Below are 20,328 nucleotides of genomic sequence, written 5' to 3'. Positions count from 1 at the left end.
CAAGCCGCTTATCCTAATTAGGGTCATGGAATGCTGAATTCTATCCCAGCAGTCATTGGGCGTCATGCCCTGGACAGGCTGCCAGTCCATCACAGGGCCCACACGCACACACACACACACACACACATTCACACCTAGGGACAATTTAGTGTGGCCAGTTCACCTGACCCACATGTCTTTGGACTGGGGGAGGAAACCGGAACACCCGGAGGAAACCCACGCAGACACAGGGAGAACATGCAAACTCCACACTGAGGATGACCTGGGACGACCCTCAAGGTTGGACTACCCCGGGGCTCAAACCCAGGACCTTCTTGCTGTGAGGTGACAGTGCTAACCACTGCACCACAATGCCGCCAGCACATTCATATGCTCTCTTAATGAAAGCCATGCAATAAGTAAGATCCAATAATTTTTTTTTCATATATCAGCAACGCTGCCTGTCTACTAACGCTATAGAGATAATTTGTCAAATATTTATGGGAAACCAACAACCACTGTGTTTGATTTACAACCTAGAATACTGTAGCAAGCCTTCAGAGAGGCAGGCAGTTGCTGGTTCACAATGTGTTTAGTTATTGCTTCCAGAGGGGCATAGTTTCAAATGGGAAGGTTGCACCACTAGTTTAGACTGATAGGGGATCATTGACTCGCTTCTTTAGTAGTTTCTGGATGAGTTGTCCTGCCCACACTAATGATGTGTTCAGACATGAATTCATTTTCTGTGAGAGTGAGCGACGAGGAGACGGGCAGGGGGCAGATCTATGGGGTGGCAATGGGTGCCCAAGGCCCCAATGCTAATTTTGTCTACACTGCACCATAGAGCTGTCTGCAAACACCATATCTACCACACAGTAATGAGGGAGACTGCAAAGATGGCGTGAGCACATTATTTTCAACTCAATTTCAGTTCTTCAGGCCCCTGCACAATGGCTGCGGCTGACGCGTGCGCTCCAATTGATTTCAGTATAATACCTGCAAGCCACTGGCGTCAAGCCTCAAGTCAACTCACATTAATTTCAGAGTACTGTTCTGTTGTCAGGCTTTGCCGCTTAGAACAAAAAATATGGGGGGGACATATTTTCATGTTTTCATGCCATAAAGCCTCTATTTTTTTTTAGTATTATTTATGTCGTTGTGCTGTGTGGACAGCATCATTAATTGCAATTGGCTTTATTTGATCCTCCTATTTTCTTTCCCATTTTACCTGTCCCATAGCCTGCTTGCTCCCTTGCTTCTGGTATCACAGCAGAGTTAAGCATTGCTCGGTGTGCATATCTGCAAATCCACTTGTTCATATTCATCAATCAAATTGTTCACTTCTCCGTCCTGCTGGAAAGTGCATGAGGAGAGACTGATCGTGGATGTCAGGACATACCCCGGCCTATATGACCAATACTGTTATGTTGATGTTCATGCACACGACCAGTGCGCATGAAAACAAGTTTTTTTTAATATTCTGACATTTTCAAACTGTTCACTTGTAAAGCTTTATTTTTTCACAGCAGTTTCTTTCTGTGTGCTGTGTGAAAAGCATCACCTCATTATAATAAAAATTGCCATTGTTTCATCATCATTAGTATCACTGAGAAAGCGAGGGACTGGGACTATAATTCATACCAGGAGGATTAGCCACTGGCCCTTAGCATAATGTCCAGACAATATGATATCCCACACACACACATATCACACAAACACACATATGCAGACATTTGAAAAAAATTTCAGAGATGCACTTTCCTGTGACCATATATAAATATACCATCTGCCCCGTGATGTGTGAATATGTAAAATAATAGCACAACTACTTTTGACCATGAATGCTATTTGTCAGTAAATAAAACATTATTACCTGTATGAGCTTTATGAATAAGAAATAGTGAAATATAACATGTCTGTATGCGAACAGTGGACCTACTGACATAATGGTCCCTATACAGATATGCAGTAACCAATATGTGGCAAAATAGGCAACAATACCTAATAAATAATACATTTTCACAATGCAGTCGGATGGATTACTGTGTTCATATAAACTACTACTACTACTACTACTACTACTACTACTTTCGGCTGCTCCCGTTAGGAGTCGCCACAGTGGATCATCCATTTCCATTTCTTCCTGTCTTCTGCATCTTCCTCTGTCAAACCAGCCACCTACATGTCCTCCCTCACCACATCCATAAACCTCCTCTTTGGCCTTCCTCTTTTCCTCTTCCTTGGCAGCTCCATATTCAGCATCCTTTTCCCAATATACCCAGCATCTCTCCTCCACACATGTCCAAGCCATCTCAATCTTGCCTCTCTTGCTTTGTCTCCTAACCGTCCAACTTCAGTGGTCCCTCTAATATAATTGTTCCTAATCCTGTCCTTCTTCGTTACTCCCAATGAAAATCTTAGCATCTTCAACTCTGCCACCTCCAGCTCCACCTCCTGTCTCTTTGTCAGTGCCACTGTCTCCAAACCATATACCATAGCTGGTCTCACAACCATCTTGTAAACTTTCCCTTTAACTCTTGCTGGTACTCTTCTATCGCAAATCACTCCTGACGCTCTTCTCCACCCACTCCACCCTGCCTGCACTCTCTTCTTCACCTCTCTCCTTCACTCCCCATTACTTTGGACATTTGACCCCAAGTATTTAGACTCATATGCCTTTGTCACCTCCACTTCTTGCACCCTGTCCATTCCACTGTCCTCCCTCTCATTCAGGCATTGGTATTCTGTCTTGCTCCTACTGACTTTCATTCCTCTTCTCCCCAGTACATACCTCCACCTCTCCAGGCTCTCCTCAACCTGCACCCTACTTTCATTACAGATCACAATGTCATCCGCAAACATCATGGAGATTCCTGCCTGATCTTGTCCGTCAACCTGTCCATCACCATTGCAAACAAGAAATGGCTCAGAGCCAATCCTTGATGTAATCCCGCCTCCACCCTAAACCCATTTGTCATTCCAACCGCACACCTCACCATTGTCACACTTCCCTCATACATATCCTGCACCACACCTACATACTTCTCTGCAACTCCCAACTTCCTGATACAATACCACACCTCCTCTCTCGGCACCCTGTCGTATGCTTTCTCTAAATCTACAAAGACACTATGCAACTCCTTCTGGCCTTCTCTATACTTCTCCATCAACATTCTCAAAGCAAACATCAAATCTGTGGTGCTCTTTCATGGCATGAAACCATACCGCTGCTCGCTAATCGTCACCTCTCCTGTTAACCTAGCTTCCATTACTCTTTCCTGTATCTTCATGCTGTGGCTGATCAACTTTATACCTCTGTAGTTGCTACAGTTCTGCACATCACCCTTGTTCTTGAAATCGGTACCAGGATGCTTCTTCTCCACCCCTCAGGCATCCTCTCACTTTCTAAGATTGTGTTAAACAATCTAGTTAAGACCCCCACTGCCATCTCTCCTAAACATCTCCATGCCTCCACGGTTATGTCATCAGTACCAACTGCCTTTCCACTCTTCATCATCTTCATACGTGCCCTCACTTCCTCCTTGCTAATCCACTGCACTTCCTGATTCACTAGCCCCACATCATCAAATCCTCTCTCTCTCTCTCTCTCTCTCTCTCTCTCTCTCTCTCTCTCTCTCTCTCTCTCTCTCTCTCTCTCTCTCTCTCTCTCTCTCTCTCTCTCTCATTTTCTTCATTCATCAGTACCTCAAAGTATTCCTTCCACCTTCTCAGCACACTCTCCTGACTTGTCAGTACATTTCCATCTCTATCCTTGTTCGCACTAACTTGCTGCACATCCTTCGCAGCTCGGTCCCTCTGTCTTGCCAATCGATACAAGTCCTTTTCTCCTTCCTTAGTGTCTAACCTGTCATACAACTCACCATACACCTTTTCCTTTGCCTTTGCTACCTCTCTCTTTGCTTTACGTTGTGTCTCCTTGTACTCCTGTCTACTTTCTTCATCTCTCTGACTATCCCACTTCTTCTTTGCCAACCTCTTCCTCTGTATAATTTGCTGTACTTCCTCATTCCATCACGAAGTCTCATTGTCTTCCTTCCTCTGTCCTGATGACACACCAAGCACCTTCCTAGCTGTCTCCCTCACTATTTCTGCAGTGGTTGCCCAGCCATCAGGCAACTCTTCACTACCACCCAGTGCCTGTCTTAACTCCTGCCTGAATGCCACACAACAGTCTTCCTTTTTCAAATTCCACCATTTGATCATGGTGGAATGTCCATTGAAGTCCGCTCCAATCACCACTCTCTCCTCCTTGGGTACCCTCTCCACCACGTCATCCAACTCACTCCAGAATTTTTATGTCTCTTCCATCTCACACCCAACTTGCAGAGCATATGCGCTAATAATATTCAGCAATACACCTTCGATTTCCAGCTTCATACTCATCACTCTGTCTGACACTCTCTTCACTTCCAGCACACTCTTGACATACTCTTCCTTCAGAATTACCCCTACCCCAATTCTCCTTCCATTCACACCATGGTAGAAGAGTTTGAACCCACCTCTGATACTCCTGGCTTTACTTCCCTTCCACCTGGTCTCTTGCACACACAGTATGCCTACCTTTCTTCTTTCTATCATATCAGCCAGCTGTCTCTCTCCCTTTACCAGTCATAGTGCCAAAATTCAAAGTTCTGACTCTCACCTCCACACGTATACCCTTCTGACTTTCACCTCCACACGTCTACCCTTCCGAGTCTCACCTCCACACGCCTACCCTACTGTGTTCATATAAACACAGAGGGGAAATTACCAACAAGTGGGACAATGGAAAAATATAATCTAAATTTAAAACACGACGAGAGAGAGCATTGGGCAAAGTCTGTCTGTTAGTGCAGTCAGCAGACTCACCTTAGTTAGATAATAAACCCTGACCTACTTTTTAAGCATAAATTAATTGCTATTTGCAATGGTCATCATGGTTATAATTTGTGTCCATAAGTACCTAAGTATCCATAACTATCAACAGAGACTGTACAGCTATAATTACTTGGCCAGCCATGCTCATCATTTTAAAACAACCAATAGGTAATCAAAAGTTTAAGAAAAAAAAAACTGAGAAGGACCAGCTGCATCCCACTAGGATGTGGAATGTGCACCTGATGGCCTGATCCTTGACATTGTTTGTTCTCCCTATAGTCTACTTGTTCCCCTGCTTGTAAAACCTGCGGTTTTCATATTTGACGCATGCTGGTTGCCATCTCTGTGTACGAGGGTCATTTGACTCGCTGCTCTGTTTCTGCAGCGTTGTGCAGGGGCCTTTACCTATTTCATTATATCCGAACACTCATTTGTAATAACGTCTCCTCCTCTTGATTGCCCAATTACAATGTAAGCTGCAATTATAATCTAAAGAATACACTTGAGATTTTAAGAGCAATTTGAGTGCCACCCACCTGAAAACATGAATGGCCCCTCTGTGGCTACCCCATTTAAACAGTGCCACTGCTAGCTGATAGCCGATCAGATTCAAGCCTTTCACTTCTCACCTGCTATGCTGAAACAGCAAGCCCAGTTTTGTTTCCCACTTCTCGCTAAAACAAAAACAGCCAACAGCTCATCATCAGTCTGCAGGTTTACACAATGTTCAGCTACAGGACACGCACAAAACAAACAAGGATGACAAAGAGCTGACCTGAATCATAAATGTTTTGATAAATTACATATTACTTAATTAATTACATATTTAGTTACCACCCAAAAAATGTTATAAAGCACATAGAAGCTACTTGGAGGGAGCAAAAATAATTTAGAAAAAAAAAAAACACGGGCGTCCAGGTGACGTGGCGTGGTGGTCTATTCCGTTGCCTATAAACATGGGGATCACCAATTCAAATCCTTGTGTTACCTTCGGCTTTGTCGGGCATCCCTACAGACACCATTGGCTGTGTCTGCGGGTGGGAAGCCGGATGTGGGTATGTGTCCTGGTCGCTGCAGTAGCACCTCCTCTGGTCAGTCGGGGCACCTGTTGCAGGGGGAGGGGGAACTGTGGGGAATAGTGGGATCCTCCCACGCGCTACATCCCCCTGCTGAAACTCCTCATTATCAGGTGAAAAGAAGCAGCTGGCGAGTCCACATATATCAGAGGAAACATGTTGTAGTCCGCAGCCCTCCCCGGATCTGCAGAGGGGATGGAGCAGTGACCGGGATGGCTTTGCAGAGTGGGGGAATTGGACGGGTACAATTGGGGAGAAAAGTGTGTGTGGGGGGGATTTTTAAAAAAAAAACAAAAAAAAGAAAACACGGGTCTATGCTCACAATCTTTCAGCACCAGCATCTTCAGTGGAACGTCGCCTCTTTCTGCAACAGCTTATGGTTAAAATCAGAGGGAGGTGGAGGTGCAAGCCCCCAGACGCCACCCTGGCGGCGAGGCTTATTTCTTGGTCAGTCATCATTTTACACCAAAGTAGCCAAACTAGCAGATGACCTGAGTCAATCTGAAACATTAAGCTCAATCTTTGTATCAACCGTGTTGAGTCAAGAGGAGAGTTGAATTCCTGTCTCGCAGAACAGGCGAGTTAAAGGAGGTCAAGCCTGCAGTGAGTTTACTTGTTCGGAGAGGAAATCTCTTTTCAGTAAACAGTCGTACATGCCAGCGGAGGACAAGGCTGGCAGCTGCCTTCAAACACAACTGTGCCTTAAAGGCTCTCGGTTCAGCTGAAATGCATTGTGTTTACCCATGCTCTGATAACACTGGAGTGATAAGGGAAAGTTGTTTTTTTTTCTTTGTTTTGTTTATAACATTCACATTATTTGACATGTTTAAAGGGCAGGTTAAAGGGATTGGTTTAATTCTGGTGATAAATACGAGGCTCCATAATAAACTGTCATTCTGCGTGCAATACTTTTTGATAGCACGTTTGTCCACCCAATTTTAAAAATGTTCTTAACAGCAACCAGGTGTATTTGAATGGTTGTTTACTTGTCTTTGTTTCTGAAATGTTAAGCTGAAGCACGTCCAAAAGCCATTGCTGCCGCAATAAAACGATATGCGCCGTGAGCCGCTGAACCAGCAGGACTCCCCAAAAGTTGAAGTTCCACAACCTCCTCTGGTTTGCTTCTTGGTTTGGTGCGTGGTGATAAAAGAAATACTCATCAAATTTGATGAGTGACTTCTCACCAGTTAAAAAGCCCTATTTACACAACCACCCTATTTACCTATTTACCCCCGTTGACTTTTTCAGGCGGAAAATAAGCCTGGCACATGTTTCGTAATAACGACTCGACTGTGAATATTGTGTGTGTGTGTCGGGGGGGGGGGTGTAGATGTGGGTGGGGGTGTGGGGGTGAGGGTGGGTGTATGAGGGAGAGACTGTGATGTGACTTTTTTGTGGGAATCGGGCTATGTTTCTGTATGTGAGATGTATGCCAAGACCTGACATTGATTCTGCCTCTGTCGAGTCTCCACATGTGGTTAATTCAAACCAGCACCTTGCACTTTTTTTTCCTGTTTTCCTAAACAAACACGCACTCACTCACTCCCACAGAGTATTTCTTCCTAGATGTTTTTTTATCAAAGCCCTGTGTGTGACTGCTAGCATTTTGTGTGTGTTCACATATGTGTGTGTCATTTCTGTGTGCGTGTGTGCCTGTGTGTGTGTGTGTGTGTGTGTGTGTGTGTGGATTAATCCAGCACTTGACTCTCTTCACTTGATCCCGCTCATGCATCGCTAAAAGGGAGCATTAGGCCTTCAGGTAATTTGAATCCTGTATGAGAAGAGGAAAGGAAAAGTAGAGAGGGAAGTGGAAAAAAAATAGAGAATAGAGGAAGCACCTGAATGTCTCTTGAGAGTTTAATGACATGGCACTGCTGAAAGTTTAAAGACGGACGATAAAGGGAGTTTGAGGTACATTTAGAGACAGAGGGAAACAGGGCATTCACTTTTCAAATCAAATAAAGCGACGCTATACTTGTACAAAATAGGTGTCACTTCAAACTTCAACTAGTTCAAAATGCTGCAGCAAGACTACTTACAAAATCCAATAGAAGAGTCCACATAAGGGCGTCTGGGTAGCGTAGCGGTTTATTCTGTTGCCTACCAACATGGGGATTGCAGGTTCGAATCACCATGTTACCGCCGGCTTGGTTGGGCATCCCTACAGACACAATTGGCCATGTCTGCAGGTGGGAGGCCGGATGTGGGTATGTGTCCTGGTCACTGCACTAGCGCCTCCTCTGGTCAGTCAGGGCACCTGTTCAGGGGGGAGGGGGAACTGGGGGGAATAGCGTGATCCTCCAACATGCTATGTCACCCTGGCGAAACTCCTCACTGTCAGGTGAAAAGAAGCGGCTGGTGAATCCACATGTATCGGAGGAGGCATGCGGTAGTCTGCAGTCCTCCCCGGATCAGCAGAGGGGGTGGAGAAGCGACTGGGACGGCTCGCAAGAGTGGGGTAATTGGCCGGATACAATTGGGGAGAAAAACTGGGGGGGGGGGGTGTAAATAAATAAATAAAATAAGAGTCCACAAAACGCCTATTGGATAACTGTGCGCTTTAAAATTGATTTTAAAATTTTAATGATTACTCTTACAGCACATTTGGGGTTTGTCCCTAATTATGTCACTGACTTACAAACCCCTTACCAGCCTGAGTGCAGCCTGAGATCCCCAGCAGAGGTCTGTTAGTAATTCCCAGCCCAAGGCTAAAAACCAGAGGAGACCCATCCTTTGGAGTAATGTCCCTATGACTCTGGAAGGACCTGCTGGAGATCAAGCACGCTAGCTCTGCTTCTTCTTTTAAATAGCACCTAAAAACACTCTCAGAATTATTTTCTCTTGAATATGCTATTCTTCCGTTTTTGTGTTACTTGTTCTTACTGTTAGCAACTCATACCTTGTCACTTTTCAGTTATTTTATTTATTATTTATCTGGTATTTTGTCTTATTTTAATGTCTTTATAAAGCACGTTGTAACTTGTTTTTGAAAAGGGCTACATAAATAAAGTTATTACTTTTTCTTTTTTTTTTTAGCACATCCAACTGGTAATTTTCAACACAACCTATGCAAATGGAAAAAAAAAAGAAAAAATGTTCTTGTTAAGAACTGGAAAAAGAGCTGGCCTGAAAACTAACAGGCAATCTAGCTTGCAAACAAGTAACAATAGCAAATATTTTTCTACCTAACCAATCCTGAGCACTAAGCATTCATGACTGTATGCTTTTTTCTTTTTTCTTTTTTTTTTTTAGGTATTAGACACACTTCAGAAAAAGATTTATCTACGTCAGCATCTTAGCTGATGCTCTAATCCAAAGCACGTTGCCGTGCCTCAGCAGGTTTGGGTCAATGTCTTGGTCGAGGACACTTTGTTGGGAGACAGGTATTGCAGACCTGAAGCCCTCTGATTATTAAAATGACCCCTCTAAACCACCAGGCTGCACAGCCACCCCATTCTGTGCTGATACTTTACATTTGCATGTTAAGCATTGGGCTGGCAGTCTCGGACCTTGAGTGTCAGACTTAGCCTGACTGAGCTGCAGGGGTTGTCAGTGATGTTTGAGAACATCCTGACAGTTCACATGGTTTTGATGGATACCTTGACTGGCTGGGGATGAAACTGAGTCTCAACACCAGCCAGTCAGACTAGCTTAGTCTAGTCAGAAAGGCACAAACTGATGAAGCGTCTTGGATGAGAGGTGAAACGTCTTCACGGATATATACCAAGTCCAGTTGCACTTGATTCAACTCCTTTGGATAACCATGACCTGGATGAATGAGAACATTCACAGACATTTAGTTTATTAGACATCATAATTACAAGATCACTGAATTCTTCATTTATACTTGAATCTGACATATGTCTAACTGTTCTGCTCTTCTTGTGATGATATTTATTTGACTGCCATTTAGAAATACATCAATGAAAATACATTGTGTAGCCTACTGATTAGTTTGTTTTTTGTTTGGGCTTTTTTCTATCTTGAAAAAATTAGTGGGAATAAGTAATAGTATCTTGTACATACTGTATGTAAAGAGTTGGAGCAGGTAGGCGTGAGGCACGTATGATGCAGCTCAGTTGCTTTGACTGCATTTACACACTGTGAACAGCTTCATTGACTGAAATGGAAACTAATATTTTCCGAAAGCTAAAAGTTAACCTCAGCTGCAGAGCAGGGGAACACAGTTACATCACCATGCTGGGAAAGGCTAATGCCCACCTGGTCTCATAAACATTCACACTTCCTGAAACCAGGTGGGTGTTGAGCACGAGAAGGCAGCTGGTCTTAACTGCACCATTCCAATTACTGCTGTAAATCTGAGTTTAAAATGCATCAATTGTGAAACACAAACCATTTTTTTAATAAAGAGATCTGCCCATATAGGTTGGAGCTTACCCTAACTTTGCATTAACCACTTAAGTCTTCAAATCAATTCTTAACTTCACAGGTAACATGTAAATAGATGCCAGATTTAGAGTGATTCAATTTCATCTGTTTGAATAGCATAAAATTATTGTCGCAGAACCTTTACAGAGAGTAGAAATGTGGAAGACATGATGCCAGAAAAAGACAACAATCAAATTGCAAAGAGATAAAAAGTGAGAATTGTGATGATAAAGTGTCTGAAGTGAAATTCTTTTCAATTCAAAGAAATCTAACATGTGGACTTAGCGACCTAAATCTAAGTATTAACTAAATAATTGAACCAATGGAGGGGGGAACACAACCTCATGCAAGTGCACAACTTCACTTGAATAACGGAGCTTAGGCAGTGTAGCTGAATGTACTTTTATAGAACACTTTTATTTTCAAGAGACTAAATTGGTTTTTCTATTTTAAAAAAACAAACAAACTTTAAAACAAGACATTAGAAGAGTGCATACAGTGATGCTATGGCAGGGTACCACTATGACACCACAAATCCATGCTTGAATTCCCTCACACCAACCACTCCCATGCCTTGAGACTACCACTAACACTACAGAAGGAAATAGCAGGAGCAATTAAATCATATCCTTCCTGACCCAACAATAAACTAAAGAAAATGGTAGCCGGAAATCTGCCTACAAAATTGAACAGAAAAGTTACAACTCTATTGCCTTTACAGGGGACAAGATTTAGGCATTTACCTGACTCAAGCTGGAATTTTACAGCACTGATTTTCAAAGTGGTCTCACTCTCACACCCATCACGACTGTTTTTTTTTTATTATTATTCTGCCAGATTCATAATTAATTTTACCTGTCATGCCAGGTCTAAATATTCCCTGATTGAATGGCTATGATATCCAACACAACAGGTGGACATAATTATCTAACTGACAAAAGAAGAGAAAATACTCAGGTCACCAAGAACTAGCTGACTCCACACTGGCTCACAGGCTGCCTTGTGCATTATAGACTATAGGCAGTGTGTTAAGACGGCCAAAAAGTATAATACCTGGTTTACTTTCAAAGCATTCTGAAAAAAGGAGAAAATAAATCTGCATCGTATTTCATTAAAATATTCCTTGAGAGTCAAGTCAGTTTTATTTGCATAGCCCAATAAAGCATTAATTTCACTGGATTTCAGGAGTGAGGATCATCTGTGAGCACATCAGTATCATTGCAGTGGAGAGAAATGCCGTGTTTACCAGTTACATGACAAAGTTGGAGTATGTTATCAAAAACAAGATGGAACTTAAAATGCAACCGTGAGGAACTCAGTTTGTGTTGTGTGCACAAGAAGAATAATTTCCTGTTGTGATGCTTAAACTTTTATGGAGGTGAGACCATATCCTGTTATGTAATTGTCTTTGATTTCAAGGCAGTCAGATTTGCTTTGTCATTGTGAAAAGCATTGTCAAAGAATGCCTGGTATTAAAAACAAGGTTACATGAAGAGTCCCCATACGCATTACTCTTAAACAAGATTAGAATTACTTGAACATGTTTGAATCAAAAAAAGCATTCAACCAAATTGAAACAACATTTCTTAAAACTTGTTGCAAAATCAGTATCTTGGAAATGACATTATAAGTGGTGAGGTGTAAAGAATCAATGTTCCTTTTTTAACAAGGGGTTCAATGAATTGCATGATTTTAATTGGAAGGGGAAATGTCATTTGAGATGTTGTATATTGATTTAACGCCAAAAACATGGAATGGATATAGGACATAGAATTGTGCTTTATATTGCAGACTTGCTGAACTGCTGCCATATACTCCAACCCCAAGAGTTTTGCTGATTTTGCAGGAATGCCAACTAGTTTTTTGAGAAATGACAGATTCCGCCTTAACGACTCATTGGATTTTACTTTATTTAATTATTTTCCCCTTTTTTCACCCCATTTGTATCCAGCCAACTACCCCACTCTTCCAAGCCATCCCAGTCACTGCTGCAACCCCTCTGCTGATCCGGAGGAGGCTGCAGATCCGGGGAGGGCTGCAGACTACCATATGCCTCCTCCGATACATGTGGAATCGCCAGCCATTTCTTTTCACCTGACAGTGAGGAGTTCCACCAGGGGGACATAGCGCATGGGAGGATCATGCTATTCCCCTGTTCCCCCTCTTCCCTGAACAGGTGCCCCGACTGACCAGAGAAGGAGCTAGTGCAGCGACCAGGACACATACCCACATCTGGCTTCCCACTCGCAGACACGGCCAATTGTTTCTGTAGAGACGCCCGACCAAGCCTTAGGTAACATGGGGATCTGAACCAGCAATCCCCATGTTGGTAGGCAACAGAATAGACCACCATGCTACCCAGATGCTGAATTTTAACTTTATAATGTTGATTATAAAGTAAATAATGTTTGTAGTGTTGATGGGGGGAAAAAGTATTTACGTACCAATAGATGGGTACAAAAATGGTTGGTATTGTTGTAGTGTGACTGTTAAAGTTAGTAAACACTACACAGTACACATGCAGAATAAAACACATATCAACTTCTTCAGTAGTTACTGCTCTAAGTAGACAGACAGGCACACTAGCAGTCATCAGCTTACCTTGATTTTTTTTTTAAACATGGTGAGTAACAAACTAAATGTGAAACATGAGAAGCTCCTTGGATATAGGACTCTTCAAGCTGTTTCGCCAACTTTAGTAAGAACCCACCAGTGCGGCAAGGTGTAAAGCGCCATTCTGAAGTTTTGCAGGCATGGTTTCGATTCCTAATTTGGACTAAATAAGTTATTGATTTATATTTAGACCGAATGCTACAAAAGAAGGCTATAAAACTGTTTCCCAGCAAATACCATCAGATGGAAAAAAACAAAACAAAAAACAAAACTAGAACAGTAACAAAACCCATCAATGGCACTACAAGCCAAATCATTCAGGTCTGTAATTACGACTGAGCCACAACTGGTCCATTGTGGCCTAACAGAAGAGTGGAAAGGGGAGGGATGGGGTCAGGCGCAAGCAGAAGAGGAGAGATGATAGAAAAGGTGAGTGGAGAAAGGGAAAGAGGGAGAAAGCGGATGGAGAGAGAAAAAAAGCAGATAGATTTCATGAGTGAAAGGCTTCCAAAGTGCCCTGGGGATTGCGGTTACAGTGTTGTACTCTACATCTGTTTACGGCAGACAGCGAGAGTGACAGAGAAAATGATGGGGGGGGGGGTGATACAGAGATGCATCCTCCTTCTATGTGCTGTAATTTTAGCAATATAGCTACTCTACCTAATTATTTGTGTCATAATCAATGTTAGCTTAGCATTGGTATTTTTCTGGTCTTTTTCCCCGTGTTGCAAAGGCACAACATCACAACAACATGATTGGTCTGTGCCAATGATGGTCCTGGAGCAGCGTTAATTATGATGTCGTGGGAACAACACCAACACGGCAATATCAGATCGTGTCTCTCGTACATACACAGTCTCTCTCATGTAATGTAAAAGCATCAAAACAACAGATGGGGTGGGATGAGAGAGAAAAATATACAATGGAATGGAGAGATGTGGTAAAGTGTGATAGTAGAATGAAAAAAAACAGAGTTGGGAGAGAGAGAGAGAGAGAGAGAGAGAGAGAGAGAGAGAGAGAGAGAGAGAGAGAGAGAGAGAGAGAGAGAGAGAGAGAGAGAGAGAGAGAGAGATGGTTTGTGGTTGGGGTGCTGAATGTTTATCAGCCTCACATTGTTTGTTGCCTATGGCAAAGGTTTCCATTGCATTTCTTTCTGTCACTACTAACTCAAGTGTGTGTGTGTATGTGTGTGCATGTGTGTGTGTGTGTGTGTGTGTGTGTGTGTGTGTGTGTGTGAGAGAGAGAGAGAGAGAGAGAGAGAGAGAGAGGCTTCGATGTCAATGACATTTTCCAACTTAGCTATGGCACATATTTCGATTTCACTCTCACCAGTCATAACTGGCATGAGAGAGAAAGAGAGAGAGAGAGAGTGTGTGTGTGTGTGTGGGGGGGGTAATATGTGCCAGTGAACTAACATGCAGTACTTCACCGTGTACCTACTACGGCTAAGTTACGTCTATACCTGTAATTTGGCGAGCTGTAGCAAATGCCACATTAACACCTTTACATCACAGAAAACTGAATCAGTTCATCTTATTGAGAGAAACATGGCATGACTCATCTAAGTGACCTCTTCAGTCTCAACTGACTGCAGGTATCCCCACCCTTATAAACAACACAGTGGCATAACGACCGAAACCAACGATCAGTTTCATATGCATATTGCTGTGACCATTAACTAGAGTTACGATGGCCATGTGTTAGTACACATGAGGATTGGGGAAGCTGCAATCACAGCATTGTAAGATGGTGACAGATGTACTTTTAGCCCCCCTGGGTTCAGTGATGGTCGTCCCCTCTCCACAGCTCTTTTGACTCCCCATTCAAACCAGCGTTCCTGCCTATCAAGGATGTGCACTTCCTCATCCTTGAAATAGTGACCACTGGCCTGTAGATGGGTGTAGACTGTGGAGTTAAGTGCCGGGAGGATTGCCGTAATTTGTACATCAGGGAAATCAAACAAACACTGGCCAAGAGGATGGCACGACACAAAAGAGCTAACACGTCAGACCAGGACTCCACAGTCTACACCCATCTACAGGCCAGTGGCCACTCTTTCAAGGATGAGGAAGTGCACACATCATCAATAGGCAGGAACAGTGGTTTGAACGGGGAGTCAAAAGAGCTGTGGAGAGGGGACGACCATTCCTGAACTTTGGGGGGGGGGGGGGGCTAAGAGTACAGCTGTCACCAACTTGCAATGCTGTGATTGCAACTATTCCCCAATCCTCTGTGAATAGTACACATGGCCTTTGTAACTCTAGTTAACGGTCACGCCTATTTGCATATGAAACCGATCATTGGTTTCAGTCGTTACGCAACTGTATTGTTTATAAGGGTGGGGATACCTGCAGGTCATGTAGATGAGTGATGAAACGTTTCTCTCAATAAATGTTGTGTCCAGATGAACTCACTCAACTTTCTGTGATTTCCTTACCTGATTATTGAGCATGCATAAAGACATATCCCTATGTATGTATGTTTGACGTGTGTATGTGCATGTTTAAAAGTGGTTGTGCACATGTGTATGGGAAAAAGTAAGGGCATGTTAATATGAGAGAGAGAAAGCGAGAGAGAGAGAGAGAGAGAGAGAGAGAGAGGGAGAGAGAGGGAGGGAGGGCTGAGGCACTGAAAAAGGAGTACATAAGATAAGATAAACTTAATAAATCTTCGTAAGAACACATGAGAAACCTGTGTCTGTGTGAAATGTATATGATATAATGATTAGCTTAGCTTGGCCTGAGTTCATCCCATGGCCTTCTACTTTAGCCAGCGTGCAGCCCCTGTCATTGCCTGTGAGTGAGTGCCGGGATTTAGCATTTAGACTAGCTCTCTATATCAACCCATGCTACATACACACTGACTTATGGCACTATATGTGACTTATAGTTCGACTATGGTGCGTATGTGTGTGTGTGTGTGTGTGTGAGAGAGAGAGAGACAGACAGACAGACAGACAGACAGACTGCTGTGGAGCCAGTATGGAGTTTATCTCACTTTCCTGCCTGTAGTGACTTGCTGTATTGGATAGAAAGAATGGAAGGGTTAGACCCATTGGTTAGACGGACTGATAGATGGAGTGATAGATGGACTGATAGATGGAGTGATGGATGGACTGATAGATGGAGTGATAGATGGACTGATAGACCATTGCAGTAACGCTGATGTGTACAAGACCAAAGAGAGAGACTGTGTTAAAACATCATTTTTAGCATTAGCAGAATGAATGACTATTTTGACTTTATGTCGGCTGTTAGATACCAGTGTATTCCATGCATAACATGTCATCAGTTTAAGATAACTAGCTGTGCATGGGTTTATGAATTATTTGACAGATTTGAAGACAGATTTAAAGAAAGCAGGAAAGAGAAAGAGATATAAAGGAAAAAAGGATGAAAGTAGTTTGGACTTCTCTGCCATGGATCAGTGATGTTTGATAATTAGACAGCGTCACTATGGTGAAAGGACTAACTGTTGTCATCAGATTAAGAGAATAATTACATGTGGATATATTATCTGAAACATGGCGGAGGCAAATTTGATCGCAGCAGATGTTAAATTAATTGGTTTTGAGGTTGATTGCATTAATGCTCTGAGAGTCAATTAGTGAGGGAGGGACTGGTAATTAACGCACTGCTTCTGAGTCACATGGTGGTGATGCAGCATGCACACACAAACACACACACACACACACACACACTCACTCATTCACACACATTCACTTGCTCATTTACTCTGAAATGCAAAGATCTGTTCAAGAAACAAGAACAACAAGATTCAAGGATATAAATAAATTGCATTGGTAAAATTTCAGGATGAGAAAACGTCGCCCAAGCAGAAAAAAATGATCTCGGAGCGGGAGTGATTCTCTGTCATTCACAGGGTGTTACATTCCATGGGTTGGTGTGCATTTGTGTGATTGTGTTTCTTGCTTCTCCTGTTTCGTCAGCTCCCCGAATCTGTCTTCTGAATGGTCTATGCCCTTCCAGTAACTCCATTTAATAGCCATTCTCCGTCACCAGTCTCCTGTGTGATTTGGCCATGCTTTTCCCAGTTATGTCATCCAGACAGCTTCTATGTCCACCTGAGGATCCAGATGGACCCAGAGGGAGGACAGTCATACTCGACCCTGAGTGACCGCCAATGATAATGATGATGATGAGGATGATGATGAGGATGATGATGACAACAGTCACTCCAAGATACAGTCAATGCACTCGCTGTTTGTCTTGTTGCTTGCTCGCCAAACTTTTCTGATATAGCACACTAATTCCCATGGGAAGCTCAGTGGGCAAGTTCCCACACTGCTCCATCAGAAAAAAAGTAAATACGGCCGATGATGTCAGTTGCCCCTCAGCAGCAGATCAGAAATAGGCATTTATTTTGGTCCAACGTCCTCCTGCAATGGCGCGGGTGGTACAGCTACTAGTAACGGACTGAAGCAGTCCCTCAGGGAATTAATTCTGCCTGATAAACAAGACAGGTGCGGTGTTCTTCTCTCATGGGGGGACAGGGGAGATACAAATGAAGCGTACCGCTGCACACGGGAAACCTGGCAAGCATTTCTGTTTTTCTTTTTCTCTTATTTATTTATTTATTTGTTGTTTTTTTTTTCAAAAATGCTTTGGTTGAATTTTGATTTTGTTGATCCGTTTCCCTCATAATTATTTAGTTTTGAACATGTTAGAAGTTGGTGGGGTCACCAGGCCTTCACGGACGGTCCATTAGATAGTTACATAGTAGTTCATCCATCCATCCATTAGCCAAACCACTTATCCTGCTCTCAGGGTCGCAGGGATGCTGGAGCCTATCCCAGCAGTCATTGAGTGGCAGGCAAGTAGTCAAAAAGCAAAATTAAAACACACACACACACAAACACACTGGGATTAGAAGAATGGATGGCTGTTTTAACTCTATGTTGGCTGTTAAACGACATTGTGTGGCCTTGGTTTAATGTTACAAGTCATGCATGAGTTTACAAACTATTTCCTTAACCCATGGGTATATATATGGTTTTCAAACTGCTTGGCAATAGATCAAAAGAAAGACATTGGGATTTATGTTGATCCAACTGCATCCTGCAATGGCTCTGGTGGTACCGCTGCTAGTGATGGACTGAGGCAGCTCCAGAGGGAATTAATTCTGCCTGATAAACAAGACAGGTGCGCCGGTCTTCCTCTCATGGGAGAACAGGAAAAGTGAGCAGCTGAGATACAACTGAAGCATACCGTGCACACGGAGAACCTGGCAAGAGTTTACTCTTTGGTTAAATTAAATTTTCTTTCCATGCTTCCTGCTTAGCTTAGCATTTTGGTTAAATTAATCTGTTTAATTTGATCCTTAAATTAACACAGATAGTTATTCTTTTCCATTGCTATGAGTTGGATGGTACAGTGGCACAGTGGTTAGCGCGTTCGCCTCAAGCAAGAAGGTCCTGGGTTTGAGCCTGGGGTTGTCCAACCTTGGGGGTCATCCGGGTCATCCGCTGTGTGGCGTTTGCATGTTTTCCCCATGTCTATGTAGGTTTCCTCCAAGTACTCTGGTTTCCTCCAACAGTCCAAAGACATGTAGGTCAGGTGAATTGGTCATACTAAATTGTCCCTAGGTGTGAATGTGTGTGTGTGTGTGTGTTTGGGGGGGGGGGGGGCTATGATGGCCTGGCGGCCTGTCCAGGGTGTCTCCCCGCCTGCCACCCAATGACAGCTGGGATAAGCTCCAGCATCCCGCAACCCCGATTGGGATAAGCGGCTTGTATAATATAATGGATGGGTGGATGGATGCTACGAGTTGAATTTGACGGCTTGTAGGACAAAAAGGCTTTCCATGTCCTCTGCCTATGCCACCATGTAGACACTTCAGATGTCACCCTTCAATAGCGGTCATCCTGTTTGTCCCTGAACATCTGTCTGTAATCCTGCATCACAACAGGCACCTTCAAAATCGGTGTACTTCCTAGGTAGTTTATCCACACAAGTAGAGCATACAATGTGACTAATAATCCTAAAGGCTCACAAATGTTAAAAAAAACAAAACAAAAAAAAACTAAATAAGATACAAACAAAAAGCCCTTATAATTCATCAAAGTTCAGCATTTCATAAACTGGGGGTTTATTCTATTTCAGGCTATATTGGTTTTAGATTACAGGTGATTTATTGTGGTGGTAACAGTAATGTGATATCATTTGCCTCTTGTGGAGACATTTTCTTTTCGTCCACCGTTTCCCCCTCCACCATGTGGTTGGGGCCCAGTTACAGAACAGAGGCTGTGGAGCAGCGGATGCTTTCAGTTTCTTAAGCACTTAAGCAAGGCACATGCTTGAACCCCTGGCCAAGGGGTTGAAGGTCATTCTGTCTAAAAATGACAACAAACTGCTGATTTAAGGTATGTAGATAATAATTAATAATAAACTTAATTTATATCGCACTTTTCTAAAGATAGATAGTTTAAAGCTACAATCTGAAGATGGCACACAAACATATGTGATATTTGATACTATTCCATCACTGGCGTATTTGAGGCAATGGTTAATCCATGAAAATCCACATCATTAACCCAAAATGTATAGGAGCTTTCTCATGTAATTATGTACTTATCTATTTTTTGTGTAAACTCTACCATGTAAAAATGGTGTGGCAGATAGCGTTTTCTGTAAATGTTATGGAAACAAAATGCATAGTAAATGACTGAAGCAGATAATTGATTGTGGTTAACAAGCAGGCATGACGGACCAAGTCCAAACAAGGTCTTTACTGGGCATCTGGGTGGTGTGGTGGTCTATTCCGTTGCTTACCAACATGGAGATCCAGCTTGGTCAGGAGTCCCTACAGACACAATTGGCCGTGTCTGCAGGTGGGAAGCCAGATATGGGTATGTGTTCCTGGTCGCTGCACTAGCACGTCCTCTGGTTGGTCGGGGCAGCCTGTTCGGGGGGAGGGGGAACTGGGGGGAATGGTGTGATACTCCCACATGCTACATCCCCCTGGCGAGACTCCTCACTGTCAAGGGGAAAAGAAGCGGCTGGCAACTCCACATGTATCTGAGCAGGCATGCATTAGTCTGCAGCCCTCCCTGGATCAGCAGAGGAGGTGAAGCAGCAACCGGGACGGCTTGGAAGAGTGGGGTAATTGGCCGGGGTACATTTGGGAGAACGAGGAGAACCTCCCCCCTTCAAAAAAAAAGTCTTTACTAACAGACACCACCGCATCAACAGCTGAAACTCATTGGCAGTGGAGAACTGATGATGCACCACTGGTGACTCTGTTTCATAAAAACTGAACTGGCCTTTAGAGTGGTCAAACCAAGGGCGATTCTAGGATCAGAGCTTTAGAGGTGCTGAGCACCCAGAGTGCTGGCCGGCCAGGCAAGATAAATTTGGGGGGGGGGGGTGGATCA

The sequence above is a fragment of the Lampris incognitus genome, chromosome 13, assembly GCF_029633865.1.
Source record: "Lampris incognitus isolate fLamInc1 chromosome 13, fLamInc1.hap2, whole genome shotgun sequence".
NCBI lineage: Eukaryota > Metazoa > Chordata > Actinopteri > Lampriformes > Lampridae > Lampris > Lampris incognitus.
This window is presented reverse-complemented; position numbering follows the sequence as displayed.